Source organism: Polyodon spathula, chromosome 7 (genome assembly GCF_017654505.1).
Source record: "Polyodon spathula isolate WHYD16114869_AA chromosome 7, ASM1765450v1, whole genome shotgun sequence".
Lineage (NCBI taxonomy): Eukaryota > Metazoa > Chordata > Actinopteri > Acipenseriformes > Polyodontidae > Polyodon > Polyodon spathula.
This window is the reverse complement of record NC_054540.1, coordinates 46,681,514-46,702,070: the sequence shown is the minus strand read 5'-3', so window position 1 is coordinate 46,702,070 and position 20,557 is coordinate 46,681,514. Positions and strand designations below refer to the sequence as shown.

The window sequence follows — 20,557 nt, the reverse complement described above, 5'->3', positions numbered from 1 at the left end:
AGAGAACTCTTCATGCCAAATATCCCAGAATAAAGTTTTACCGTCTTAAAACCCATCTTCTATTCTTTTTAAAATTCCTTTTTAAGCTTCTTATTTTATTTTTCAAACAATATCCCTTTATGTTGCATCATCTTTTAACTCAGAGTCAAACTAGACAGTTTACTCCCTATAGAACACGATTATTAACTATTTTAAATGCGAACCTATCTTGATGAGAAACAATTTCATATATATTATTATAACAGGCAGTGTTAAGCATATGGTTGTACACGCACAAATAGTTTATAGTAAAAAGCAAGCATATTAAACCTTATTTCAACATTTAACAACATTTTCTTAGGCTAAAAAGGGTGCTGCAGAAACTTAGCATTCAATTCTGGGAATCAAGTCCATCTTGATAAGAAACTTCCTAAAAACTGGCCACTTGTATCAAACTATACCAGTTTCTACTGCATGATTTTATATAAAGAAAATACATAAGTTACACAATTACTGACTAAAACAGCATTAAGCGTTACTTTTGATTAAACACTTACATAATTTTCCAAACTAAAGATTATACAAACAGTACAAAGGATTATAACACATATTATTGCATTAATACATTTCATTTTAAATAGGCACAAAGTCAAGTGTTTCAGCTCGTTCCCAGCAGGACTCCACTTCGGTCTCAGGTTCCACTCGGGTAGGCTCAGTGAACACGACAATAGGCTCTCGAATCCATCGTCTTGCATCACAGGTGTGAGTCGCCATGGCCTTGACTTCGTACCTACAAGACACTTGTACACACTTAGCAGGGACACCTTCCTCACATTCTAATTTTCTCAGATGCGCCCATTTTACTAAGTGACCTTCAATCCTCTTAATATCTTTTTGGGTTTACATTTAAATGCCGGACAAAGTCTGAGCCCAGTCACTGATGACTTGCTTTGGCACATATTACATGCACAATTAACAAGAGAATTATGTTTTAATTTATGTGTCAGGGTTACTTCTGCACCATGTACAGTAGTTCTGGATCTGTACACATTGTTACTATACACTTCTTTCTGCTCACATGGAGACACTTTAGAAGGGATGCCGTTCATCCAGAATACAGTAGGGGGCCAAAACTTAGTGTTTTTCATATCAGCAGGCACCTAACTTGTAGTTTGTTTATCATCATTAGTGGGCAAACTCAATACAACTGAATCTGAATCAGTTGATGAACCATGAGCCTTAGCTACTGAGATTCTCCATACAAAAGGATTCAGTGTTTTACTGACCAGCCTAGCTGATTCAGCGTTATTTGCGACAATGGGCTCGTGTCGGCATCGCCGCCCTCAGTCAGTGACCACTTTCTGTATCCTGTTTTCGGTTGCTAGGTCCTTCGCCCCTGGGATCGTGTCGGCATCGCCGCCCTCAGTCAGTGACCACTTTCTATCTTAGCTTGTGTCTGCTACTAGAGTGGGCCTCGCCTGCTCTTCTATCCTAGGTCCGGTCCTTTCTAGCTGGCACTCTGTCCTACTTACTGCTCCCTTCTGCTTCTTCTGCCCTATCTCTACCCCCCAGCTCATGTCTCGTGAATTTCATATTAATTATCTGTTTACTTTCTTTTTGTTTTTGCTCTGAATGTGTGGAGTAGGTTGGGTATAGAACACATATGAATTCCTACTTCAAAATGTCATGACTGCAAACTTTAAAGCAACAAAATGTGAAAACTGAGAGGGTCTGAATACTTGCAAGGCAGTGTGTGAGTTGTTGGTTTGATCACGATCGGGTCCATGTTGAATCACACTGACTGATTGTGTAGTGAAGACATGAATAACTAGTGAAGCTTTGTTTTGTGATCTGCAATTGATATCACTATGTAACACAATTTTTGTTCCTGGGTAGTAAGTGTTATTTCCTAATTGCTTATGCCTCAAAAGTATAGAAAATGGCTATTATAAACTTTGCTTTTGTGACCAGGACAGTGATATTTTGAAATGTACTTATTTCCAATGAGAAAACGGTCTTTTCGTTCACATAAAGTCAGAAAAAAACAGCATATGAATCGAAGTTAACATGTATTTATACTAAAGTAATACAAAAATGACTGCAAAAGATTTAGAAGTGAGTAGTTTTTCGAGATTTACGATTATACTGTAAATCACTTTCATGAATCAGCCACCAAATGTAGTCTCCCATCATGGTCTTGTTATACTGTCCTTGGTAGCGGCGTTCAAAGTCCAGTATATCCTGGTGGAAGCACTCGCCTTGCTCCTCCAAGTACGCTCCCATGTTTTCCTTGAATTTATCAAGATGAGCATCAAGGATATGGAATTTGAGGGACATCCTACAGCCCATTGTGCCATAGTTCTTCACCAGAGTCTCAACCAGCTCCACATAGTTTTCGGCCTTGTGATTGCCCAGGAAGCCCCGAACCTCTGCAACAAAGGTGTTCCAAGCCTCTTTCTCCTTACTAGTGAGCTTCTTGGGGAATTCATTGCACTCCAGGATCTTCTTTACTGTGGTCTTGAAGGCTGCTGACTCCTTATCTAGAGCTCTGACAAATTGTTTCATAAGGCCCAATTTGATGTGCAGTGGTGGCATCAGCACCTTCCGGGGGTCCACCAGTGGCTCCCACTTGATGTTGTTCCTCCCCACAGAGAACTCGGTCCGCTGTGGCCAGTCCCACCTGTGGTAGTGCACCTTGGTGTCCCTTGGTGTCCCAAAGGCAAAGATAGCAGGGAAACTTGGTAAAACCGCCTTGGAGACCCATCAGGAATTTCACCATTTTGAAGTCTCCTATGACCTCCCAGCCGTACTCATCATACTTCAAGGCGTCCAGCAAGGTCTTGATGCTGTTGTAATCCTCTTTGAGGTGCACCGAGTGAGCCAGGGGAAGAGACGGGTACTTGTTACCATTATGGAGCAGCACGGCTTTGAGGTTCCTGGATGAGCTGTCAATGAAGAGGCGCCACTCATTCTGGTTACAGGCTATTCCGATTGCCTCGAACAGACTGGTCACATTGTGGCAAAAGCAGAGCCCATCTTGACGGGTGAAGAAGCTGGAAAAAGGTTGGTGACGCTTCCTCTGATCTGCGACTTGCACACTTTCATCCAACAAGTTCCACTCCTTGAGCCTAGACGTCAAAAGCTCGGCATTGGACTTGGTGAGACCAAGATCTCTAATCAAGTCGTTGAGGTCTTTTTGGTTGGGGTAGTATGGGTTTCTCTCCTCAGCTCCACCTCTGAAATTGTCATCTGGATCTACAACGTCTTCCTCGCTCTCTGACTTGCTGCTCTCTTCTAAAGACGGCTGCTCTCTCTCCGGAGGAGTGGGTACGGGGAGCTCATGGCAGTGTGGCACCGGGGCGATGGATGAAGGAAGGTCCGGATACGTGATAGCAGGTGCATTCTTGCCAGTCCGACATTTGGAAGGATCCACCATGCAGAAGTAGCAGTTGCTTGAGTGGTCAGTGGGTTCCCGCCAAATTCTTGGGATAGCGAACTTCATGGCTCTCTTTTCCCCTCTGTACCATCGTACAAAAATACATTTATTTCACCCATGACTAATGTGTAAGAGATTTTCGCAACATTTTTCATATATAATATATTTTTTCAATAACATTGAAAATTGTAAAACATTTTAAAATTAAAAACTTTTACAATTTTAAAAATTAACAAATTTTATAACATAAAATTCCGAGCAACAATTGTCCATCTTACTTTAGTTATTAGTTTAGTTTTTTTGCAGTGCTCGCAGGTGAAATTAGGTGCCCAGGGTTTGTCTTGATCCCCAACAGGCATGCCGAAATATGCCTTGTAGGCCTCACACATCTTAGCAGATGCTTCCACGGAGTACTTTTTCGCTCTTGTCTTGATAAATTGACCGCAGACATAGCAAAATGCGTCTGCCGGATGCTTGCAGTCTCTTGATGCCATCTCAGAAAAATGCAGATATGTATCCACTTAGGCAGCTGGAATTAAACTGAACTGGTGGGCTTAAGGCCCCTGTATTTATGCTGTATATTACTGGAAAGTTCTAGTAAGTTCTAGAAGTTATTCCAAGTTTACTCAGCATTGAATCAATCTGGAATGTTCTGGAAAATAGGTAAATTTCAAAATATCACTGTCCTGGTCACAAAAGCAAAGTTTGTGGGGAATAATAGCCATTTTCTATACTTTTGAGGCATAAGCAATTAGGAAATAACACTTACTACCCAGGAACCAAAAAAAAAAAAAAAAATTGTTACACGGTGTATGTTTTTAAGATATTTTATTTCTTATTAATGCTTAAAAACTTCAAACATGTTAAAGGGAACTACCCTGCTTTTCCAAGTATCTGCTGTATATACTATCATGTACTTCAAGGTGCTTAATATTATTGCAAGGTGGTTCTAGTAGTGTGCAGTATTTACTATGGTCACTTGCAGTTCAATGCAGAATTTACAGCAAGTAAAAGGCCCCGACCATAGTAAAATGTACATTATACAGAATATAATCCAGGGTTATTTGTATGTTGCATATGAAAAATGTCATCTCTCTTAGACAAGGTTTTAGGTACACGTGAAAGAGGGTTTCCTCTTTGTAGCCAGCTGTTAATGGAGCAGCTGCCATCTCAGTTTCAGGGAAGACAGCAGGCCTGTGCACACTGCAGGTTTCACACACCTAGGGGAAGTAATTCAAATGCTTTCTCACTGAAACAATAGCAAATAAACTAACATTAGAGGCACTTACTGATAGTAATGTAATAAATACGTGAGCCTCCAAGCAGGGAACCAGGATGATTAGTCGATCAATAAAGGCTGATTTGAGGCTGGCAAAATAAAAGCCACAGTGATCAATAATCAATTAATTGTTGCATCTCTGGTTTCAGTTGCGTCACGTGGTAGGGACAGGACCATTGCCAGGGAAATAATAATAATAATACAAACTCTTACAGCCTATTACAGAATAAAGTAAAGGAAAGATACTCAAATGCTGTATATTTGTATTGTACTGTTTTTTGTTTTGTAAACCTGGGAGGCCGGATCAGCCTGTAAGCTCTTGGAAAAGCACAGCTTAGAAGGTCCTTGTGGTGGAGAGCTCGGTCATTGTGGGTCGGAAGAAGATAACCCTAACAAACCCTGTGCTGTACCTGGAGAACGCATTCAACTGATCATTTTGCTTTTTCTCTTTCCAGCTTCTTAAACTGAAACCGGGGGGGTAAATCGAGATGTGTGATGCAGCATTGATCTGCCTGCAGCACAGGCTGTGGGTGGCCTTTTTGACTCCTGCCTACTGAGAACTGAATGTACTACTCCAATGTGAACTTTTATTTAAAAAAAAAAATAAAAATAAACCATAATAAACAGAGGTACCACTGTTGAGCTGCTGCTAATTAATGATGCTAAAGAAAACCACTTCTGGAGAAAAAACAAAAGAACACAGCTTGTGCCCTTTTTAAGAATGTACGATAAGTTTTATGTTTGATGTACTTTGGTTTTGACATTCATTGGAAGTACATTTTGCCTTTTTTCTTTTCTTTTAAAATTAAGCTTTATAAATATATTGTTCCTAGAGGGATTCTTAATTAAGGAACTTAAATTACATCTTGCAGAATCTTGTATATTTTTCAGTGTGCCAATTTGTAAGATATTTTGTAAGTGTATATTTTTCTTAGAAAGTGCTGTGAAGTTTTTGTGTGTGTGCGTGTGGGTACCCTTTTTTGCGCCTCAGGGTGTTTATAAAAGGAAGCATAATGACAAGTTTCTGGTTTTAAAAACCAAAATACAAATGGAGAGGAAAAAAAATCAATTTAAAATCTTTTTGTCTGAAATTTTGTAATAAGACCAATCTTGTGAGAGTGTAGTGCTATGGTGTAAAAAAAAAAAAAAAAGATACAAAAAAAAAAAAAAAAAGATACAACACAAATTTGTGAACTCTTTGCTGTTTTATAGGTTTTCATGTAAATTATTCTAGTATTATTTTGTTTTGTTGTAATTGTTGCAAAGGTTTTAAATATTTGTGATTAAGCCTGTGCGGTGAAAATGTAATATTGTTAACTTGCTGAGTTTTGTAATAATGTTTATGGAATAAATATAAAAATAAAAAGGAGCTTTTGAAGGCTGCTTTCAAACAGGCTGAAATATTTTCTTCATTACTTTGTTGTAGAAATTGTTCTGTAGTGTTCTGAAAAAACAAAAAAGGAAGAATACAGCATTTATGATGATGAAACTGTATTTTAAACCACTGAATTTAAAATGTAACTGTTTCATCTGCTTAGATATTATACTAAATTTTCAGCAGCACCAAAGTTGTGTTTGAATTTTTACTTTCCTTTTTTAAGAGTTCTGCTGTTTTATGTCTGCAAAGCATTGTAATAATTTTCCAGCTACACATTTGATGCAGTGTTGGGGCGGAAGGCGCTCTGCTACGCTGTTTTATGAAGCTATTCGATCACAAATGAGTCTGCATAGCCTGAAGCAGAGCCGATGTATCGATTAGGGTTGCCCCCTGTGAGACCGCCACCCCCACCCTCCACCAGCAAAAAGCATCCTAGTGCCGACTATAGCAATTGTTACTAAAATGTTTTAGAGAATCATTTTACAAAAAGAACAACTTCCTGATCAGGATCAGCTTCCTAATCAGGTCCAAATATAATGTTCTTTCCTTCACCGCAGAACCCGCCATTATGTGTGTGTGCCTATGCTCATATATTACAGTGGAAGAATAAGCGTTCTGTTGAATAAACGTTCTGCTTTTCCAGAGATGTACTGTCTAGATTACAGTTTGCTTCTCACATCATAGTATTATAATACCTCTTCTGTTGCTCAGCTGCAATTATCAAGTAACAGAAGAGGCTGGTTGGAGTTTTATACTAAATGCCTCACCTAAGATGTCTTCTATAATGGATGACTGCTCGTGTCATTTCTCTTTCTGTCTGTCTATTTCATGCCTGCTTCTGGCTGCCAGATCCCCCCCCCATACCCCTCCCTGTAGTAGCCCAGCCATGCTTGTAAAACACTGCCTCAAGGCAATTTCTAGGCATATGAGGATTCATCTTGAAGGTAAGCACTTCTGGCAAGCTAAGTTGACCTGTGAAGAGCTAGGGTCATGTTTTGTGTATAAATGTAAATTGAGGAGACAGGTTGTGGTTTGGTGTTGTTAAAGAAAAGCATCATATTCTTCAAGATGCTGGCTGCCTCTTCCAGAATGTGCAACAGAAGCTCAGGACATGACAAGTGGAAACGTGGGAATTTTGCTGAGAATCCTGATTGGCGTGCCACGTCGCTTTCCTTCAGACTGGGCTGCAGATCCATTGCAACGTAGTTATGGTCACGAATGATTTACACAAGGATTGTTCTTCAAAACCTTTCTATCAATAAAATACAAGATTAACATAGGGGTATATTATCATTTAACATGTTTCTTCAAAGACAGAAAGGTCTGTTTTTCCCAATACCTTTATTTTCCCACCAAACAAATCTGACTTTGTTTTTTTCTTGCATTTTCATTTTCCTGTTCTATTAAAAAAGGTTTCTTTAAATTCTTCTAGTATGAACCTTGTTGTTTCAGAACTGCCATCACTGCTTGGTTGAATTTCTGTGTCTTTATTTTTGTGTGTATTTTTCTTTCTAGAGCCACATAGGAATGTGTTGTGATGCACAAAAGCATGTATCACAGGAATATATTTTTCCAAGTCCCCACATATGAACATGAAGAATACAAGAGTATATGTGTTGCAATAAAGCATTTTATTACCACGGTAACATACAATATTAATGAAATTGTTCTAGACTGTTATTAGTCCAGATTTGTTATTAAGCTATTAGTCTTGTGAATATTTGGACTGTAACTTGCAATACTGTTTATTCTAAATTTGGATTCCAAAGGGTTGCTCCATCCAAATACCCTGTAAATGTCATTATTTGTGTTTTTGTCCTATGGCTTATTCAGTCTGCATAAGGAGAAGTCAGTGATTGAAGGCCTGTCTGAAAGACGTGGTATAAAGTGATCACTGTCTATACAATGGTTCCAGGTAAAGCTACTGCAGCATCTTGACATATAATCACTTCCTGTGTAGGACACATGGCCTAATTGCAGCTACTGTATACTTGGGAAAAGCACAGGATGTAATTAGGCAACAGATGTTAATACATTCTGTTACCATGGTAATAGAACGCTTTATAGCAACAAATATATCCTTGTATTCTTTCATGTTCATACATAAGTACATGAAAAAATACATTCCTTAAATAAACAGTATGCCTTCCTACATGAAAACATTTTCCTGAAGTGTTATTTTGAAACAAACAGCATCCGCAGTGCTAGCAGTACAATCCCTGTGACAAAAATACAGACAAGGGAATTCAAACAACAAGCTTCATGCTAATACAGGATTTCTAAAAAGTGGGAGAAAAAAGTATAAAACATTATATAGAATAGCACAAGGGTAAATAAATATTATCATTTACAATAATATAAGCCTGATTATGTTAAAATATATTCTGACCCATGTGTTAATTTATTTGTAACATGCTGTATTTCAAACAACAAAAGAAAAGGGGAACAAGCGATAATGTTGCTGGTACTAATAAGTGATAAAAAAAATCAGATTTTCAAACTCGAATAATTACTGCACGTGAATTCTTATCCTTTTATGAAACTAGGAGTAAAATACTGACAATTAACCAAAACAGCACAGGCTTATTGGGCTGGATTGCTGTTGTGTTCATTTCTGCTGTTCTTAACACAGAGCAGTCCGATCCTGTTCTTTTTACCACACCACTCCATGCCTGTCCTGTCCTGGTTTAGATATCCCATCTTTATTCAAAGCAGCTCCACTCTGCACAAAAATACAAACTGACAACATGTGCTGAATGTGTTATAAGGAATATTGATATGGTTTTGACTTGAGGCTATGGCAAGGTGAGGACTGGATTTCTCAGTGGAAATCTACCTTGCCTGGTTGTTCTGTTCAATCACAGAGACTGTCACTATACTCTTACTCTCTGGACTCCTTGTTTCACTAATATTTCAGGGATTGAACCAGAGGATATTTTGGCACTGATATATTACTGAAGGGGGAAAAATATTCCCATGTGCTATTATTAGGTGTTATCATATGTGTATATTTGTATTATTATAGTGTCGGTATATTATTTCCATTGCTGTGTGACCTTGTGCTTCTGTCGCAAACCTCTCTTCCTTAGCTGAATTTTAGTAAAATTTTCTTCTTTCGGAAACACATTTGTTCAGCCTATAGGTGATACCAAAACTGGAGAAAGAACTCGAAACTCTCTTTTATCACAGCAAAATATGATAGGGTTAGGAACTTCAGCATTTATTTTCTATCTCTTCTACAGTGGCTGGTGCAGCCATTGTATAAGGGCATAGCTATACTTTATATAGCTTCCATGAGTACTTTGGGTGTGTGTGGCTCCTTCAATAATAACAATCTGCTTTCACTGAACTCACTGCCTTTCAGATTCTCTGCCTATTGGTCCCAACTGCAGCACAATCATCCAATCAATGCTAAATAATAGGGGGATGTTAGCTGGCTCACTGGTGTGAGTCTTATTTTGTGGATTAACCCGGAGTGATTCACCCAATACAACAATTAATCCATTGTAATACTAATACTTTAATTAAACATCAAAATCAGCAAGCAATACAAAAAAGGCATTGTTTGCGCGTTACATTCATAGAGACAACAGTGTGCAGCCTTCATTCCTTCCTGTGGTCGGACAAAGACCTTGAAACAAGCCTTTTTATACAGTACTTAATGTTTGCATCTTTCATTACCTCTTCTTTGCTTCACCCAATAACCCACATTGTTTTTGTTACATCACTCCATTTGCTTCAAATCTCTATCACTTGAGCTAGCAAAACAATTCTGGTTCCCACCCGCATTAGACATTGTAGCCATGCAGGTGCATTGACTTACTAAACCTTAGTACATTCTCTAATAAAGATTTATTCAGCTTATACAATGACTAATCAAGCAGAGATGCTAGTAACTTCAATACAAAGTCTATCTCCTTCTCAAACCTTTCACAGACTTGCCTTTGTTTTGTGGAAGGCGACAGAAACTCTTGTTGTAACCCTATCCTCATACCACCTGCACATTCGAGACAAGAACTCGAGACTTCAGGGAAGTGTTTTAACGAGAGGCTATATTGAGGGTCTTATGTACATGATAATTGGACACAATAATGCAGACAGTTTTCTTTTTGAAATTAGGTTTAAAAACGAGAGAGAACTTTGATCTGTGACATTTTCAAATGCCAGATTTGAGCGTAGTTAAGAAATCACACTTTATTTTCACTACACTCAGATCTGCCAGTTTGTAAATCTTAAGGGACACCCAGGTTGCGGGACTTTGCACAATATCAAAGACTGTGCTTTTAAATTTCCTGTTTTTACTCAATCCTGTGCTGCATCCAAAAATAAGACATTGAAACACTCCACTGGAACACCATTACCCTGTACTAGTAACAGTGTATCACTCTGAAGAAACCTTGACCGGACTATGACCAGGTAAATTGCGTTTATGTTATATGAATTCTGCTCCCCTGGTATGCTCCCCTTGCCTTTTCAGTTTGTGTTAACACCTGTACAGACCCTTGCTGCTCTGACTAACTTCGTCCCAGAAATAAATGTGTGCATAATGCTGTCAATATCCCAAAACTGGGATTGATCACCAGTGAAATTCAAGAGAGTGATGTTAAACTGGACAGTAGCCCAGTGAGAATTATTGGATCCCATATAATTTGGTGCTTGACATTGAATTTATGACCTAATTGGACAAAACAAGTTGGTTTGGTCATCATTCAAAGTGTCCACATAGGTTTTAACCTATTATGCAAGATTTTCTGATTGCCTTGCACTTTCATGGTCATTTCATCTATAGAATTGTCCCTTTCACTGCCTTCTTTCCTGTGAGGAACCAACCAGCTGCTTCCCCTAATGACTGACATGCTTTGCAGCCAGTAAGATGCTTTGTCCCCGATGACACTGCTCAGGTGAAATGACCTAGGAAGTCCCAGTGTAACAGATTTCATGGAAGGTGTACAAACTGAAACTTTCTTTACCCTAGTGTAGTACCAGAAGTTTTCAGATTCAAATACATGCTTGTTATAAAATGTGTTTCTTTTAGCGCTGCTCATTTGAGACCTGTGTAGCCAATGGATGTGCACGACAGGTAAGATATATGGAATTACTTGTTATCTACAGCTCCTTTAAATAAAGAACACCTGTCACTTCCTGTGCGTTTTCTTTCAGGGGGTTGGTGATTGAGGCTGCAACTTGGTTGCATTCTTTCAGTACAACTGCACACCTTGTCCTGTTCATAATGACCATTCAGGGTCCATTTGTAAGTACCCACCAAACCTCACTTCCTCCTGTCAGATATTCTCAAACATACTCCCAGACAGGAGTATGTGGCTCTGATTGTCATGCATGGTTCAGAATGAAGACAGATGGCTGGCACAATCCACACAGGCAGAATTTTTATGCAAAAGAAACACAGTTAGCTCCCTTTCCAAACAACACAGGAGTTGGAACAGCTGAAGAGAAAATTCAATTACTGGGAAATTCAAAACACATTCATTATGCATAAACCTGTGACACAATGAACATCTATATGCCTATTTATTTTCATAGAGAAACTCTATTGCCAGTCCGATTCATATGCCGAATTTAACTCTTACTACTAAAAATGGCAACAATAGGTATCCTGTATTAAAAATGTAAAATTAAACTCTACTAAGCAGCTTATTTCAAATAACTGTGTGTAGTTTTATAAGTTTTGTATAGAATGTAAAATGTTAACGTGATACTAGTTCAAAATAATTCCAGAAATCTTACCCGTTTACTGCAGGTTTCAGATGTGCAGTTTTGAAAGAAACACAGCAAACAGCTTTAAAACATCACATCTGTTACTACACAGGGTTAACAAAAGTTCTCAATTTACATGCCTTATTCGCAGGAAGTCTGCTGCTGATTCACTTCCGCGGTCATTTCACCTCAGCAGTGTCTACTGGCTGAAAACATGTCAGTCAAATCAAGGAAAGCAGCTTGTTTTTAATGACAGGAAAGTTTGGCATTAAAGGGGTAAGGACTATACCACATCTTGTGAAATGACCAAAGAAGTGCAAAAATGACCTGAAAGCTTGACTTATAAACAGAGGTTTCTTTAACATATTGTATTGTGTTTTAAAACATGTGCTTACTATAACATATTTCTTTTAACACATTTTAGACCAATATGGTGATGGAAGTGCACATCAGGTAAGGTTTATGAAATGACCCCTAAACATAGGTGACTCTTTACAAATCAAAATATTGTGGTCAGTTTGTTCTAGCTGATCCCCCTCATATGTACAGTAGCACACAAACAGACAGACAAACAGTGTTCACAGTGGGGACTGCTATGTAGCTAAAAGGTCGATTTGATCAATCTATATCCTGTCTGGATAAGCCACAGCTGGATTTGATAGAGCATTTTAGAGAAAACCAAATGCCTTGCAAGCCAGAAAACACGCTGTAGCTTTTAATAAAGCATTAAGTTACCTGTTCCAACCACAGGGGTCAGGATTCTTTCCCAAAGGGTGGCACTATATTGGTTTGACATTTCAGCCCATTGAGGTAAATAGAAAGGCAAGGTCTGGAATCTCACGATTCAAAGATGAACTGAAGAGCAAGCCTAGGGGGAAGTATTTTTCTTATACTGATGTCAGCATTAAAAAAACATTTTTAATCTAGTTTTTAAAAAGTTGTAATTAGCTGTGATAATGGAGTGAAAGGGTTAAAGTCAGTTTTCTTACCTCTCATTAACAATACCTGCTTAATCACCGGGCCTAGATACACCAAACCGTTCCTTCCTGGTATTAAGAACATAAGAACATAAGAAAGTTTACAAACGAGAGGAGGCCATTCGGCCCATCTTGCTCGTTTGGTTGTTAGTAGCTTATTGATCCCAAAATCTCATCAAGCAGCTTCTTGAAGGATCCCAGGGTGTCAGCTTCAACAACATTACTGGGGAGTTGATTCCAGACCCTCACAATTCTCTGTGTAAAAAAGTGTCTCCTATTTTCTGTTCTGAATGCCCCTTTTTCTAAACTCCATTTGTGACCCCTGGTCCTTGTTTCTTTTTTCAGGCTGAAAAAGTCCCTTGGGTCGACACTGTCAATACCTTTTAGAATTTTGAATGCTTGAATTAGGTCGCCACGTAGTCTTCTTTGTTCAAGACTGAACAGATTCAATTCTTTTAGCCTGTCTGCATATGACATGCCTTTTAAGCCCGGAATAATTCTGGTCGCTCTTCTTTGCACTCTTTCTAGAGCAGCAATATCTTTTTTATAGCGAGGTGACCAGAACTGCACACAATATTCAAGATGAGGTCTTACTAGTGCATTGTACAGTTTTAACATTACTTCCCTTGATTTAAATTCGACACTTTTCACAATGTATCCGAGCATCTTGTTAGCCTTTTTTATAGCTTCCCCACATTGTCTAGATGAAGACATTTCTGAGTCAACAAAAACTCCTAGGTCTTTTTCATAGATTCCTTCTCCAATTTCAGTATCTCCCATATGATATTTATAATGTACATTTTTATTTCCTGCGTGCAGTACCTTACACTTTTCTCTATTAAATGTCATTTGCCATGTGTCTGCCCAGTTCTGAATCTTGTCTAGATCATTTTGAATGACCTTTGCTGCTGCAACAGTGTTTGCCACTCCTCCTACTTTTGTGTCGTCTGCAAATTTAACAAGTTTGCTTACTATACCAGAATCTAAATCATTAATGTAGATTAGGAATAGCAGAGGACCTAATACTGATCCCTGTGGTACACCGCTGGTTACCACACTCCATTCTGAGGTTTTTCCTCTAATCAGTACTTTCTGTTTTCTACATGTTAACCACTCCCTAATCCATGTACATGTGTTTCCTTGAATTCCAACTGCGTTCAGTTTGAGAATTAATCTTTTGTGCGGGACTTTGTCAAAAGCTTTCTGGAAATCTAAATAAACCATGTCATATGCTTTGCAATTATCCATTATCGATGTTGCATCCTCAAAAAAATCAAGCAAGTTAGTTAGGCACGATCTCCCTTTCCTAAAACCATGTTGACTGTCTCCCAGTACCCTGTTACCATATAGGTAATTTTCCATTTTGGATCTTATTATAGTTTCCATAAGTTTGCATATAATAGAAGTCAGGCTTACTGGTCTGTAGTTACCTGGTTCAGTTTTGTTTCCCTTTTTGTGGATCGGTATTACGTTTGCAATTTTCCAGTCTGTCGGTACCACCCCTGTGTCAAGAGACTGCTGCATGATCTTGGTTAGCGGTTTGTAAATTACTTCTTTCATTTCTTTGAGTACTACTGGGAGGATCTCATCCGGCCCAGGGGATTTGTTTATTTTAAGAGCTCCTAGTCCCTTTAACACTTCTGCCTCAGTTATGCTAAAGTTATTTAAAACTGGATAGGAACTGGATGACATGTGGGGCATGTTGTCAGTATCTTCCTTTGTAAAAACTTGTGAAAAGTAATCATTTAACATATTTGCTATTTTTTTTTCTTCCTCTACGATTTTGCCATTTGTATCTCTTAAACATTTAATCTCCTCTTTGAATGTTCTCTTGCTGTTGTAATATTGGAAAAACATTTTGGAATTGGTTTTAGCTCCCTTAGCAATGTTCATTTCTATTTCTCTCTTGGCCTTTCTAACTTCCTTTTTGACTTGCGTTTGCAGTTCCGTGTACTCTTTCTGCGTACTTTCTTTTTGGTCCTTTTTTAATGCTCTGTAAAGTGCCTTTTTTCGCTGAATATTTTTTTTAATTGATCTATTAAACCATTTTGGCAATTTAGTTTTACATTTAGATTTGTCTACTTTAGGGATGTAATTGTTTTGCGCCTCTAGTACTACATTTTTGAAGAACAACCATCCTTCTTCTGTGGGTGTTTTCTCTATTTTACTCCAATCTACTTCTGTTAGTCTCTGTTTCATGCCTTCATAGTTTGCTTTTCTAAAATTGTAAACCTTAACTTTAGTCTTTACTTTTGGGGATTTAAAAAACACTTCAAATGAGACCATGTTATGGTCTGAGTTTGCCAGTGGTTCTCTGACCTCTGTTTTAGTTATTCTATCTTCGTTATTTGAAAAGACTAAATCAAGGCATGCCTCCCCTCTAGTGGGTGCCTTCACAAATTGTGTTAGGAAGCAGTCATTTGTCATTTCCACCATTTCTATTTCATCCTTCGCGATACCCACCGGGTTTTCCCATTTTATTTGGGGGAAGTTGAAATCCCCCATTAGTATGGCTTCTCCTTTGCTACATGCATTTCTAATGTCATTGTATAACAGATTATTGTGCTCACCGTCTGAATCTGGCGGTCTATAGCATGCTCCTATTATTATGCCTTTTGAATTTTTGTCTGTTATTCTGACCCATATTGATTCGGTTTTATTTTCTTTGTCCAGGTTTAACACCTGGGCTTCAAGACTGTTTCTTATGTATAGCGCTACCCCTCCTCCTCTTCTGTCCTGCCTGTCTTTCCTATACAGTGTATACCCACAAATATTATATTCGTCCCCATCACTCTCAGATAACCACGTTTCTGTAACACCTATCACATCATAGTTACCTGTTAGTGCAGTAGCTTCAAGTTCTAGAATTTTGTTTCTGATACTTCTAGCATTTAGATAAATACATTTAATGGTTGTCTTACCTGAGTTGTTGTTCTTGTTTTGATGCGGTCTCCCTTCTGTTTTTTTGTTGATTTCTCCCCCCTTCCTTTCTAGTTTAAATGCTTTAAATACTTCCTGTGTGGTACAGTAAGTCACATGGTCTGATTGGAGCTAGACCATTGGCGTGAAACTGAGCTACAACAAATTAGATTTTTACAGCATTTTCTTTAAAATAGCTGCATATTCCAAACTGAAAAGAACAACAAGATCTTCAACAGGAGAAAGAGGGGTCATATTGCTGGTGTAATGGCCCTCCTTTAGAATCTTGGTTAATACCTCTTTAAGAACCAGCAGCTGTTTGGTTTAATTATTGTATTTAATCTTAATGTATTTTTTTTGTTCTGCATTCTACTTCAAACTGGTTCTGCAGTGGAAACTATCGATGGCACCCTGGTAGCTTTAAACATTGAACTGAGATTTCCTGCAGATAGCTATATTTAAAGAAACATTATTCAGAGAACTTGACATTATTTCACCCACAGGGCAGCAGCTTTTAAGGAGCATTCTGCACAACTACACTTAACAGTCGTCTTCTTTTGTTTGATACAGTTTCAGGTGAGGTTGGAAACTGTACATAAATATTTGAAAATCCCATACATAAACTACAACCCGACTACAGCCTAACCAGCAATAGCGACAACAGCTTTGCAACATATTGTACTGTGGTCTGTCTCTCAGAAAGTCTTCCAGCAGCTTTTGCAAGTAATAAACATGCATATGGGATTCTCCCATGAGTCCTAACACTGGGGAATCCTGCAGACAAAGCATGGGACAAGCAAAAAAACAAAAGCAAAAGAAGAAGAAAAGAAAAAGAAAAGGCCATTCGGCCAATGAAGACTCGTCCCTTGCTAGCACAGCATTCTCCCCTTCTGGGGGTTTCAAAGCGAATGCTATTAAAAGGAAGTAGGTGGGGTTTTTCTTTGACAATAATGAATTAGAGATACACATACATCAGCACAACACTAGCACAAAGGGACATATTAAAATCGCAGTATGGGAATGTGTTCTGGGATAAGCCATAGCTGGATATTCTTTAGAGCATTTTACTGCAATGGAGCATTACTCTGGATTGTTATTATTCCTAGCTTTACATTGGTCCCTAATTCAGCTGTTTAAATGTTGTCTCCCTTGAAAACGATGCATTTTATTTTCTATTGTTTTTGAAATTTTGCACCATTTCCAAAGAAAACTCCACACCATTCTGGACCATTTCCAATGTAAATCATCCATGTTTACCTTTTGAGTGGTCTTCGGTAGTGCTGTGAATAAACTTTGGGATTAAAAAATAAGTCTTCACTGCAGACCCATTTTTGATTGGCTTATTTATTGTAGAAACCATAGGTGATAAACCCTGAGTGTACAAAACATTAGGAACACCTTCCTAATATTTAGTTACACCCCCCTTTGCCCTCAGAACAGCCTATATTCGTCGAGACATGGACTCTACAAGGTGTCGAAAGCGTTCCACAGGGATGCTGACCCATGTTGACTCCAATGCTTCCCACAGTTGTGTTAAGTTGGCTGGTAGTGGATCTCTACTCCGAATAGCTCATTCCATCTCATCCCACAGATGCTCAATTGAATTGAGATCTGGTGACTGGGCAGGCCACTGCAGTAAGCTGAATTCACTGTCATGTTCGTGGAACCATTCCTGGACAATCCTAGCCTTGTGGCATGGGGCATGATCCTGCTGAAAAAATCCATTAGGAGATGGATACACTGCTACCATGAAGGGATGCACTTGATTGGCAGTGATGTTCAAATATCCTGTGGCATTCAAACGTTGTTCCACTTTTATCAAGGGGCCCAATGTGTGCCATGAAAACACACCCCACACTATTACACCACCACCACCAGCCTACAATGTTGACACGCGGCATGATGGATGCATGTACTCATGTGGTTTTCTCCATACCCTAGTCCTCCCATCAGCGTGAAACAGCAGGAACCAGGATTCATCAGACCAGGCAATGTTTTTCCAATCCTCCAGTGTCCAATGTTTTCGTTCCTTAGCCCACTGCAACCACAGTTTCTTGTGTTTTGCTGAAAGAAATGGAACTCTGTTCGGTCATCGGCTGCCATACCCCATTCGTGTCAATATATGACGAGTTGTGTATTCTTTTATGGGTCTTTTGGCACCAATGTTGTACTGGACTGTAGTTGACTAACTGTAGATTATAAACTTTATAATCTGTTATTTCCTAAGAAAGTTTCTTGGCAGCAACAATCACTGCAGAGTGAAGAGAACATATTGCTACACTAAGAAGAAATTACCAGCTAATTAAAGAAGAAAATTATATATATATATATATTTTTTTTTAATTAAAATTAAAATCCCTCAGTTTTTATTCCTGTTGTATTTTTCAGTCTACTAAGAATCTGTTTGATGAAAGTGATGGTCTTTTTAAAGCCTACACTGAGAGAATGAGAAAGCTCTATTGTGGTGTGTCAGTACCACCTACTTTCTTTACAGTATAATTGCAAAATAGGTGTCTGGGCTTATACTTAGTGTGATGGGGAGAGAAGGACTCTGAACTGCAAATCTACCCCCCGACCAGGAGGGCGCTTAGTAAGGTCGGTGGGCCGATGGTACAGGAAGTCAGCCATCTTGGTGGAAGGGCATAGTTGTAAGACTGCTAAACAAATTTATTGTGATTAGATGTGGGCTATGTGGTGATTGGATAGAGTGTGGCACCGTGCTGATCTTTGTTTTTTTTTTCTTGTTTTAAATAGTCTTGCATACAAGCACATGCGTTTATGTCTCATATAAACACACTCCAGATGCTTAAGTGCATGCTCTAATGTGCATAGTTATACTATAAATAAAGATATAGAGTTGAGTGGAAAAGTCACATTATCACATGATTTGAATGGAATGAGGATGGCTGTTCTGTCCCAGCAATTAGGATACTTCAGACAAGCTCAGAGAAAGACAGAAAATGATAGTCTTGCAACTCAGTATGGCAGCATCAGGACTCAGAGCTACTCAGAGTGATTGCAAGCTTCATAAAATAGCAAGGAGAATGTAAAAGAAGCTATTAAAATAACATTTGAAGCTGCTCACAGTAACGTGGGGCTAAATCATTGAATGAAGTAATGATGGAAAACAATGTTGTTCATTGAAGGAACCTATAGCAAAGTTTCATGGACTGCATATATCCTTTTATTTATAAAATCAGGCTTTAATAGGTTTGCAACTTCAAAGCAGTTTAAACCTGAAGAGACTATTGTACTAGAACTCAGAGCAACACCAGAGATGAAGATTACATTTTACAAAAGATGTAATTTTTCTGAGGTGTACCCTGTCCCCCCCCCCCCCCCCCCCCCCCCCCCCCCCCCCCCCCCCCCCCCCCCCCCCCCCCCCCCCCCCCCCCCCCCCCCCCCCCCCCCCCCCCCCCCCCCCCCCCCCCCCCCCCCCCCCCCCCCCCCCCCCCCCCCCCCCCCCCCCCCCCCCCCCCCCCCCCCCCCCCCCCCCCCCCCCCCCCCCCCCCCCCCCCCCCCCCCAGGTGTCCCCCCCCCCCCCCCCCCCCCCCCCCCCCCCCAAAACTTTGTTCACTTTTTGACTTTTAATGTAGTTGAAGTATCCTTAACGACGCATTGAAATGGTCTTTACTTTTAGGAAGAAAAATGCATAAATTAACATAAAGAAAACCTACATCTTCCGACACTTTCATTCAAGGGAACCATTCGTAGGGAAGATCAAATTTTTATATGTTTGTATGTATTCGTGAAATCTATTTCAGTTAAGTTTAGGTATTATTAATATTATAACTAAATAATAATAATAATAATAATAATAATAATACATATTGTAAACAAAAGTCTTTAATTAAATGTTCCTTTTTATTTTAAAGTTACATTTGTTAAAATGTATCTTACCAGGAAGTCACTTGAGATGAAGAATCTCTTTCACAAAAGAAACATGAAAACAAAGGCCGCTAATAACAGCTATGAACATCACGTACTTCATACACAAATTGTATTTTGTATTTCTACATTTGGCAATGATTTGCCTAAACGTGCAGTCCCGCGCATGGACACTAGGTGCTGCTCTAGCCTGTCATTAACCGCCTGCGTTGTGATTTTTGCCCACACCCTGCAGTTATTTTTGCAGAACAGAAGGAACTTTTTATTTTATTTATTTTTTCTTTCTCCTACTATTGAGCTCTGTGGTTTCCGTTTCCTGGGTATGTTGTCACATAGTCCATTGAGGGAGACAGAACGTTCCTGCGTAGCGTAATAAAAGCTAAGGTCAATTAATATTAGCATTATTTTTTTTGCTATGGACAAGTTCAGAACTTTTTTTTTTAATTTGCATAATTTATATATATATATATTAGATAGATAGATAGATAGATAGATAGATAGATAGATAGATAGATAGATAGATATAGAATCATACAATGACAATTTTATTCCACATTATGTAGGTCTGTAATAATAGCATTTTTGATTATTACATCAGTTTTATGATTAAATGCATCATTTTGCTATCTTGGCTGCAAAATAAACTCCGTGGTTCTACATCAGCTAGATATACCGGTGGCTGGTTGCATTACATTGATTTGGTCACGTGAAGAATATTACAGTGGATTTCATAGCACATGCATGTAGGAGGAATTAGTGTACAGTGCGGTATATTTCCAATTATTATTTGTTCAGTATTTTCTTTCCAAAAAGCTAGTATTTTGGGAATTTGCATTTAGTTGTGTATTGTGTTTCTTAATACTGTTTATGAATGTCATCCAGTAATTAAAATGATGTAATTATAAAAGGCAGGAGGTGGTCCTCCGGACAATAGGGGGCGCTGTATATGCACTGTGAGTGGACTCTCTCGCGAGGCTTGCTAGCCC

At 38.8% G+C, this 20,557-nt stretch overlaps 1 protein-coding gene across 1 annotated transcript in view; it reads left to right on the top strand.

Moving 5' to 3' along the window:
* The window catches only part of LOC121318677 (neurite extension and migration factor-like), a 103,205-nt gene extending 97,120 nt beyond the window's left edge, over window positions 1-6,085 (top strand). The window contains exon 4 of the mRNA XM_041255603.1: window positions 5,150-6,085. The gene's annotated coding sequence lies outside the window, so the exon portion shown is untranslated. The remainder of the gene's footprint in view (window positions 1-5,149) is intronic.
* Window positions 6,086-20,557: the final 14,472 nt, after the last annotated feature.